This window comes from Oncorhynchus gorbuscha, linkage group LG08 (assembly GCF_021184085.1).
Source record: "Oncorhynchus gorbuscha isolate QuinsamMale2020 ecotype Even-year linkage group LG08, OgorEven_v1.0, whole genome shotgun sequence".
NCBI classification, from domain to species: domain Eukaryota; kingdom Metazoa; phylum Chordata; class Actinopteri; order Salmoniformes; family Salmonidae; genus Oncorhynchus; species Oncorhynchus gorbuscha.
Genome location: NC_060180.1, coordinates 7,183,351 through 7,193,350, shown reverse-complemented (window position 1 = coordinate 7,193,350; position 10,000 = coordinate 7,183,351). Strand labels below are relative to the sequence as shown.

At 43.4% G+C, this 10,000-nt stretch overlaps 1 protein-coding gene across 6 annotated transcripts in view; it reads right to left on the bottom strand.

The window, feature by feature from the left end:
• Nucleotides 1–10,000, bottom strand: part of zmiz1a (zinc finger, MIZ-type containing 1a) — a 306,966-nt gene that overhangs the window by 82,944 nt on the left and 214,022 nt on the right. The window lies entirely within an intron of this gene.

The following is a 10,000-nucleotide window of genomic DNA, read 5'->3' as shown; positions in this document are numbered from 1 at the left end:
AGAAAGGACAGACAGATACAGCTTGGTTAGGACAGTTTCTTTACAGGGAAGGACAGACAGATACAGCTTGGTTAGGACAGTTTATTTACAAGGAAGGACAGACAGATACAGCTTGGTTAGGACAGGTTCTTTACAGGGAAGGACAGACAGATACAGCTTGGTTAGGACAGGTTCTTTTCAATGAAGGACAGACAGATACAGCTTGGTTAGGACAGGTTCTTTACAGGGAAGGACAGACAGATACAGCTTCGTTAGGACAGGTCTCGAGACAGAGATATGCATAACATTGTTAGTACATACAGTTGAAGTTTACATACACTGTAGGTTGGAATCATTAAAACTCGTTTACCAACCACTCCACTAATTTCTTGTTAACAAACTATAGTTTGGCAAGTCGGTTAGGACATCTACTTTTTTCCCAAAATCATCTCATTTTTCCCAAAATTGTTAAGAGACAAATTATTTAACTTATAATTCACTGTATCACAATTCCAGTGGGTCAGAAGTTTACATACACGAAGTTGACTGTGCCTTAAAACAGCTTGGGAAATTCCAGAAAATGTCATGCCTTTAGAAGCTTCTGATAGGCTAATTGACATCATTTGAGTCAACTGGAGGTGTACCTGTGGATGTATTACAAGTCCTGTCGGTACCACATTCATCTGTACAAACAATAGTACGCAAGTATAAACAACATGGGACCAAGCAGCCATCATACTGCTCAGGAAGGAGACGCGTTCTGTCTCCTAGAGATGACCTTGTGAAGATGCTGGAGGAAACAGGTACAAAAGTATCTATATCCATAGTAAAACGAGTCCTATATTGACATAACCTGAAAAGCCGCTCAGCAAGGAAGAAGCCACTGCTCCAAAACCACCATAAAAAAAGCCAGACTACGGATTGCAACTGCACATGGGGACAAAGATCGTACTTTTTGGAGAAATGTCTTCTGGTCTGATGAAACAAAAATAGAACTGTTTGGCCATAACGACCACCGTTATGTTTGGAGGAAAAAGGGGGAGGCTTGCAAGCCGAAGAACACCATCCCAACCGTGAAGCACGGGGGTGGCAGCATCATGTTTTGGGGGTGCTTTGCTGCAGGGGGGACTGGTGCACTTCACAAAATAGATGGCATCATGAGGGAGGGAAAATTATATGGATATATTGAAGCAACGTCTCAAGACGTGTCAGGAAGTTAAAGCTTGGTTGCAAATGGGTTTTCCAAATGGACAATGACCCCCAAGCATACTTCCAAAGTTGTGGCAAAATGGCTTAAGGAAAACAAAGTCAAGGTATTGGAGCGGCCATCACAAAGCCCTGACCTCAGTCCCATAAAACATTTGTGGGCAGAACTGAAAAAGTGTGTGCGAGCAAGGAGGCCGACTAATTTGACTCAGTTACACCAGCTCTGTCAGGAGGAATGGGCCAAAATTCCACCAACTTATTGTGGGAAGCTTGTGGAAGGCTACCTGAAACATTTGACCCAAGTTAAACACGTTAAAGGCAATGCTACCAAATACTAATTGAGTGTATGTAAACTTCTGACCCACTGGGAATGTGATGAAAGAAATAAAAGCTGAAATAAATCATTCTCTCTACTATTATTCTGACATTTCACATTCTTAAAATAAAGTGGTGATCTTAACTGACCTAAGACAGGGAATTGTTACTAGGATTAAATATCAGGAATTGTGAAACTGAGTTTAAACTTCCGACTTCAACTGTAAGTAATCTTGGAACCCAGAACCAAATCTAAAATGCGCTAAGTAGCTATGTTGAAAACAACAACGTTAATGATGATGATCATCACCTACGTGAACATAATCTAACAAAAATAATGTTGCTGTTGGCTATCACCTACGTGAACAGCTCATCCTACAAAATCCTGGCCCCAATTACACATCGCTCAGGGGGAGAGGTCCCCCACAAAGCCCTGGGTGACGTCACCATACGCATTATCTCCCAGTAAAAAGACAGACAGGCAGCAGCACACCTCCTGTTTAAGGTTATCAATACTGTCTGCCCCTCTGATTGACTAGTACAGCTACTCCTCACAGCAGATAGTACAGCCTCTCTCTCTCTCTGTGTCTCTTTCTCCCTCATTCCCTCTCTTATCTCAATCCCTCTCGCTCTCCTTCGCTCTACCTTTCCCCTCGATCTCACTGTTTCTCCCCTCTCACTCTTTCTCACTACCTCTCCCCCGTCCTCCCTCTCTACCTCTGTAATTGATGTGGCGGGGTGGCTCAGAGGGAGAAGACGATGGATTAATAGGTGTAGTGGTGGTAAATCAGTCACTCCTCTATCCCTCCATCATGCCACGTTTATCTTCATCACAGCTACAAATTCCTTCAAACAAAGAACACTGCGAAACAACCCCCCATGATGCACTGGGGTAGCCAGGGTTCTACAGCCCTGCTCAGAGCTGATAAAGGCTTAAGTTTATGATACCATGCTGAAAAGCAGAAAGGAATGGGTGGAGAGGGGAGAAGGAGAGGGAGAGAGAAAGAAGGGATATGGAATGTAAAGACTAGGAAAAAAGGAAAGGGTGGAAGAGAAGGTGAGAGTGGCAGGATGGAGTAAAAGAGAGGGAGAGAAAGTCAAGGAGGGAAAGAGAGGGAGAAGAGATGTTGCTCAGCTCAGGAGCTTTGTGGACTGGATTTTATTGCATTCAAGGGGAGGGAGGGAGGGAGGGAGGGAGGGAGGGACGGACGGACGGACGGACGGAGGGAGGGAGGGACGGACGGACGGACGGACGGACGGACGGACGGACAGACAGACAGACAGACAGACAGACAGACAGACAGACAGACAGACAGACAGACAGACAGACAGACAGACAGACAGACAGACAGACAGACAGACAGACAGACAGACAGACAGTAATAGAGTTGTAATGAAGCACTTTCATTAAGCTCCAAGGTAAAACTTCAAGGGGACACTTATCTGAGGTAAAACAGTGCATGTATTACTAATACTAGGAGATTAGGGATTACAGGAGTAGAATTACCTGGAATATAGTCCACTCAAAAGGAGAATTACAACCCACTCAAAGGAGAATATAGCTCACTCCAAGGAGAATATAAAGGAGAATATAACCCACTCAAAGGAGAATACAACCCACTCAAAGGAGAATATAGTCCACTCAAAGGAGAATACAACCCACTCAAAGGAGAATACAACCCCCTCAAAGGAAAATATAGTCCACTCAAAGGAGAATACAACCCACTCAAAGGAGAATACAACCCCCTCAAAGGAAAATATAGTCCACTCAAAGGAGAATAGAACCCACTCAAAGGAAAATATAGTCCACTCAAAGGAGAATACAACCCACTCAAAGGAGAATATAACCCACTCAAAGGAGAATTACAACCCACTCAAAGGAGAATATAACCCACTCAAAGGAGAATACAACCCACTCAAATGAGAATTACAACCCACTCAAAGGAGAATACAGCCCACTCAAAGGAGAATAGAACCCACTCAAAGGAGAATAGAACCCACTCAAAGGAAAATATAGTCCACTCAAAGGAGAATACAACCCACTCAAAGGAGAATAGAACCCACTCAAAGGAGAATACAACCCACTCAAAGGAGAATAGAACCCACTCAAAGGAGAATTACAACCCACTCAAAGGAGAATACAACCCACTCAAAGGAGAATTACAACCCACTCAAAGGAGAATACAACCCACTCAAAGGAAAATATAGTCCACTCAAAGGAGAATACAACCCACTCAAATGAGAATATAGCCCACTCCAAGGAGAATATAACCCACTCAAAGGAGAATATAGCACACTCAAAGGAGAATATAAAGGAGAATATAACCCACTCAAAGGAGAATACAACCCACTCAAAGGAGAATACAGCCCACTCAAAGGAGAATACAACCCACTCAAATGAGAATATAGCCCCCTCCAAGGAGAATTATAACCCACTCAAATGAGAATATAGCACACTCAAAGGAGAATATAAAGGAGAATATAACCCACTCAAAGGAGAATATAGCACACTCAAAGGAGAATATAAAGGAGAATATAACCCACTCAAAGGAGAATATAGCCCACTCAAAGGAGAATATAGCACACTCAAAGGAGAATACAACCCACTCAAAGGAGAATACAACCCACTCAAAGGAGAATACAACCCACTCAAAGGAGAATATGAAGGAGAATATAACCCACTCAAAGGAGAATACAACCCACTCAAAGGAGAATACAACCCACTCAAAGGAGACTACAACCCACTCAAAGGAGAATACAGCCCACTCAAAGGAGACTACAACCCACTCAAAGGAGAATATAGCACACTCAAAGGAGAATATAAAGGAGAATATAACCCACTCAAAGGAGAATATAGCCCACTCAAAGGAGAATACAACCCACTCAAAGGAGAATATAAAGGAGAATATAACCCACTCAAAGGAGAATACAACCCACTCAAAGGAGAATACAACCCACTCAAAGGAGACTACAACCCACTCAAATGAGAATACAGCCCACTCAAAGGAGAATACAACCCCCTCAGAGGAAAATATAGTCCACTCAAAGGAGAATACAACCCCCTCAGAGGAAAATATAGTCCACTCAAAGGAGAATACAACCCCCTCAAAGGAAAATATAGTCCACTCAAAGGAGAATACAACCCCTCAAAGGAAAATATAGTCCACTCAAAGGAGAATACAACCCCTCAAAGGAGAATACAACCCCTCAAAGGAAAATATAGTCCACTCAAAGGAGAATACAACCCCTCAGAGGAAAATATAGTCCACTCAAAGGAGTTTACAACCCCTCAAAGGAAAATATAGTCCACTCAAAGGAGAATACAACCCCTCAAAGGAAAATATAGTCCACTCAAAGGAGAATACAACCCCTCAAAGGAAAATATAGTCCACTCAAAGGAGAATACAACCCCCTCAAAGGAGAATACAACCCCTCAAAGGAAAATATAGTCCACTCAAAGGAGAATACAACCCCTCAAAGGAAAATATAGTCAAAGGAGAATACAACCCCTCAAAGGAGAATACAACCCCTCAAAGGAAAATATAGTCCACTCAAAGGAGGCCCACTCAAAAGAATATCAAAGGAGAATACAGCCCACTCAAAGGAGACCACTCAAAGGAGAATATAGCACACTCAAAGGAGAATATAAAGGAGAATATAACCCACAAGCCCCTCAAAGGAGAATACAACCCACTCAAAGGAGAATATAAAGAATATAACCCACTCAAAGGAGAATACAACCCACTCAAAGGAGAATACAACCCACTCAAAGGAGACTACAACCCACTCAAAGGAGAATACAGCCCACTCAAAGGAGAATACAACCCCCTCAGAGGAAAATATAGTCCACTCAAAGGAGAATACAACCCCCTCAGAGGAAAATATAGTCCACTCAAAGGAGAATACAACCCCTCAAAGGAAAATATAGTCCACTCAAAGGAGAATACAACCCCTCAAAGGAAAATATAGTCCACTCAAAGGAGAATACAACCCCCTCAAAGGAGAATACAACCCCTCAAAGGAAAATATAGTCCACTCAAAGGAGAATACAACCCCCTCAGAGGAAAAAAGTCCACTAGTCAAAGGAAAATATAGTCCACTCAAAGGAGAATACAACCCCCTCAAAGGAAAATATAGTCCCTCAAAGGAGAATACAACCCCTCAAAGGAAAATATAGTCCACTCAAAGGAGAATACAACCCCCTCAAAGGAGAATACAACCCCCTCAAAGGAAAATATAGTCCACTCAAAGGAGAATACAACCCCCTCAAAGGAAAATATAGTCCACTCAAAGGAGAATACAACCCCCTCAGATGAAAATATAGTCCACTCAAAGGAGAATACAACCCCCTCAGAGGAGAATACAACCCACTCAAAGGAGAATACAACCCACTCAAAGGAGAATACAACCCACTCAAAGGAGACTACAACCCACTCAAAGGAGACTTACAACCCCCTCAGAGGAAAATATAGTCCACTCAAAGGAGAATACAACCCCCTCAGAGGAAAATATAGTCCACTCAAAGGAGAATACAACCCCCTCAAAGGAAAATATAGTCCACTCAAAGGAGAATACAACCCCCTCAAAGGAAAATATAGTCCACTCAAAGGAGAATACAACCCCCTCAAAGGAGAATACAACCCCCTCAAAGGAAAATATAGTCCACTCAAAGGAGAATACAACCCCCTCAGAGGAAAATATAGTCCACTCAAAGGAGTTTACAACCCCCTCAAAGGAAAATATAGTCCACTCAAAGGAGAATACAACCCCCTCAAAGGAAAATATAGTCCACTCAAAGGAGAATACAACCCCCTCAAAGGAGAATACAACCCCCTCAAAGGAAAATATAGTCCACTCAAAGGAGAATACAACCCCCTCAAAGGAAAATATAGTCCACTCAAAGGAGAATACAACCCCCTCAGAGGAAAATATAGTCCACTCAAAGGAGAATACAACCCCCTCAGAGGAGAATACAACCCACTCAAAGGAGAATACAACCCACTCAAAGGAGAATACAACCCACTCAAAGGAGACTACAACCCACTCAAAGGAGACTTACAACCCCCTCAGAGGAAAATATAGTCCACTCAAAGGAGAATACAACCCCCTCAGAGGAAAATATAGTCCACTCAAAGGAGAATACAACCCCCTCAAAGGAAAATATAGTCCACTCAAAGGAGAATACAACCCCTCAAAGGAAAATATAGTCCACTCAAAGGAGAATACAACCCCCTCAAAGGAGAATACAACCCCTCAAAGGAAAATATAGTCCACTCAAAGGAGAATACAACCCCTCAGAGGAAAATATAGTCCACTCAAAGGAGTTTACAACCCCTCAAAGGAAAATATAGTCCACTCAAAGGAGAATACAACCCCTCAAAGGAAAATATAGTCCACTCAAAGGAGAATACAACCCCCTCAAAGGAAAATATAGTCCACTCAAAGGAGAATACAACCCCTCAAAGGAGAATACAACCCCTCAAAGGAAAATATAGTCCACTCAAAGGAGAATACAACCCCTCAAAGGAAAATATAGTCCACTCAAAGGAGAATACAACCCCTCAGAGGAAAATATAGTCCACTCAAAGGAGAATACAACCCCTCAGAGGAGAATACAACCCACTCAAAGGAGAATACAACCCACTCAAAGGAGAATACAACCCACTCAAAGGAGACTACAACCCACTCAAAGGAGACTTACAACCCCTCAGAGGAAAATATAGTCCACTCAAAGGAGAATACAACCCCTCAGAGGAAAATATAGTCCACTCAAAGGAGAATACAACCCCTCAAAGGAAAATATAGTCCACTCAAAGGAGAATACAACCCCTCAAAGGAAAATATAGTCCACTCAAAGGAGAATACAACCCCCTCAAAGGAGAATACAACCCCCTCAAAGGAAAATATAGTCCACTCAAAGGAGAATACAACCCCCTCAGAGGAAAATATAGTCCACTCAAAGGAGTTTACAACCCCCTCAAAGGAAAATATAGTCCACTCAAAGGAGAATACAACCCCCTCAAAGGAAAATATAGTCCACTCAAAGGAGAATACAACCCCCTCAAAGGAAAATATAGTCCACTCAAAGGAGAATACAACCCCCTCAAAGGAGAATACAACCCCCTCAAAGGAAAATATAGTCCACTCAAAGGAGAATACAACCCCCTCAAAGGAAAATATAGTCCACTCAAAGGAGAATACAACCCCCTCAGAGGAAAATATAGTCCACTCAAAGGAGAATACAACCCCCTCAGAGGAGAATACAACCCACTCAAAGGAGAATACAACCCACTCAAAGGAGAATACAACCCACTCAAAGGAGACTACAACCCACTCAAAGGAGACTTACAACCCCTCAGAGGAAAATATAGTCCACTCAAAGGAGAATACAACCCCCTCAGAGGAAAATATAGTCCACTCAAAGGAGAATACAACCCCCTCAGAGGAAAATATAGTCCACTCAAAGGAGAATACAACCCCCTCAAAGGAAAATATAGTCCACTCAAAGGAGAATACAACCCCCTCAGAGGAAAATATAGTCCACTCAAAGGAGAATACAACCCCCTCAGAGGAAAATATAGTCCACTCAAAGGAGAATACAACCCCCTCAAAGGAGAATTACAACCCCCTCAAAGGAAAATATAGTCCACTCAAAGGAGTTTACAGCCCACTCAAAGGAGAATACAACCCCCTCAAAGGAGAATACAACCCACTCAAAGGAGTTTACAACCCACTCAAAGGAGTTTACAACCCACTCAAAGGAGAATACAACCCACTCAAAGGAGTTTACAACCCACTCAAAGGAGAATACAACCCACTCAAAGGAGTATATTGTCTATTAAAAGTATTGCAATTGTTTTGAGACATCACTTGCTGAGGACATGTGAAAATGTTGGACAAGACACGGAAAAACCAGAGCCGTGATTCATTATGATCCAAAACACACAACATAATCTACTGTAACATTGAGTACGTTTACATGCACAGTAATAATTCCATATGAACTGATTATGGCAGTAGACAGATGATGAAATAGTCATGTAAACACCTTCCTCTGCTTATCTTAATTGGCGTGAGGTCAAAATCACAGTAAGCATACGGCGATTTAAACACCTGGTTGTCTGAGCAACGGTTGAAATGATTAGGACATGTAAACACCTTAATCGACGTTCCAGCAGTGTAATTGATTTGTGTATGTGCCAGCACCAGCCGAGAGCCTCCCTCTTTAGTGCGAAGGAAGTGAGTTCAGAACAACTGAATGCATGTGTCTTAAAAGTAGCTTTCACACACCAACTTTATATGTCCGAAATCAGAATCAAATATGCTTTCCAGAAATAACATCTTCATTGTGGTTCAACATTTATTTTCAGATTGCCATCAGGTGGCCTGATTTCAGATGTGTCCATGTAAACAGGTTTATTAGGGAAATCGTTCTTCTTGCAAAGCATGTAAACATTTTAATCAAACTATTATATTAATCTGACTATCCACAATAATCACATTATTGTACCCATGTAATCGTACTCAGTGTCGTTGTCAGGTAAAAGTGCAAATCTTGTGGAAGGGCAGTGAAGACAATCAGTGCTACAAAACTGGAAGAACAGTGTCCTCAGAACAGACAGCGCTGGCCGCAGTTACAGATATGTTCCAGCAGGTGTCTCCACACTCTCTCCCACTGCAGTCCTTCCCAGCCTCCTCACATCATATCACTCCGTCTGCAGCCTACTAAGGGCTCCCATAAGAGTTTACAAGCGCTACAAATCCCTCCAAAGCACCGCAGCCTCTCAGACCTGCAACCGCTTAGACCTACAGCCAAGCATCCCTGCAACCAGGCACACGTGCAGTCAGGTATAACTGAAGATAGGCAGACCTGCAGCTAGACAGACCTGCAGCCAGGCAGACCTGCAGTAGATCAGTGCACCACTCACAGGGACACACTGACTCTCCAGCCCTCTACCACTGCTCCACTGTCTGACCTTGTGGCTACTGATGAACTGTTTCCCCTTCCGACCCTAAACTGACCTCTAACTACTACTACAGAACCAGGGAAAGAGAATTAGAAAGATTGAAAGGGATGGAGAGAAATGGAGAGAGAAAGGGAGAGGGCTTGAGCCCCCCCTCCTCAACCTCTCTTTCTCTCGGGTCAGCCCCCTCTCTCTGCACAACCTCTCTCTGCCTCTCCATCTCCCCCTGTAGGCAATGCCTTTGTTTGTGATCTCTATAGCAGGAACCTCCACGTCTGGAGGAAACCAAGCGAGGTGAAAACATGGTTCTACAGGGAGTGAGGGATGGAGGGAGGGAGTGAGGGAGTGTGGTAGGGAGGGAGTGTGGTAGGGAGGGAGTGTGGTAGGGAGGGAGTGTGGTAGGGAGGGAGGGAGGGAGTGTGGTAGGGAGGGAGTGAGGGAGGGAGTGAGGGAGGGAGTGTGGTAGGGAGGGAGTGTGGTAGGGAGGGAGGGAGTGTGGTAGGGAGGGAGTGAGGGAGGGAGGAAGGGAGTGTGGT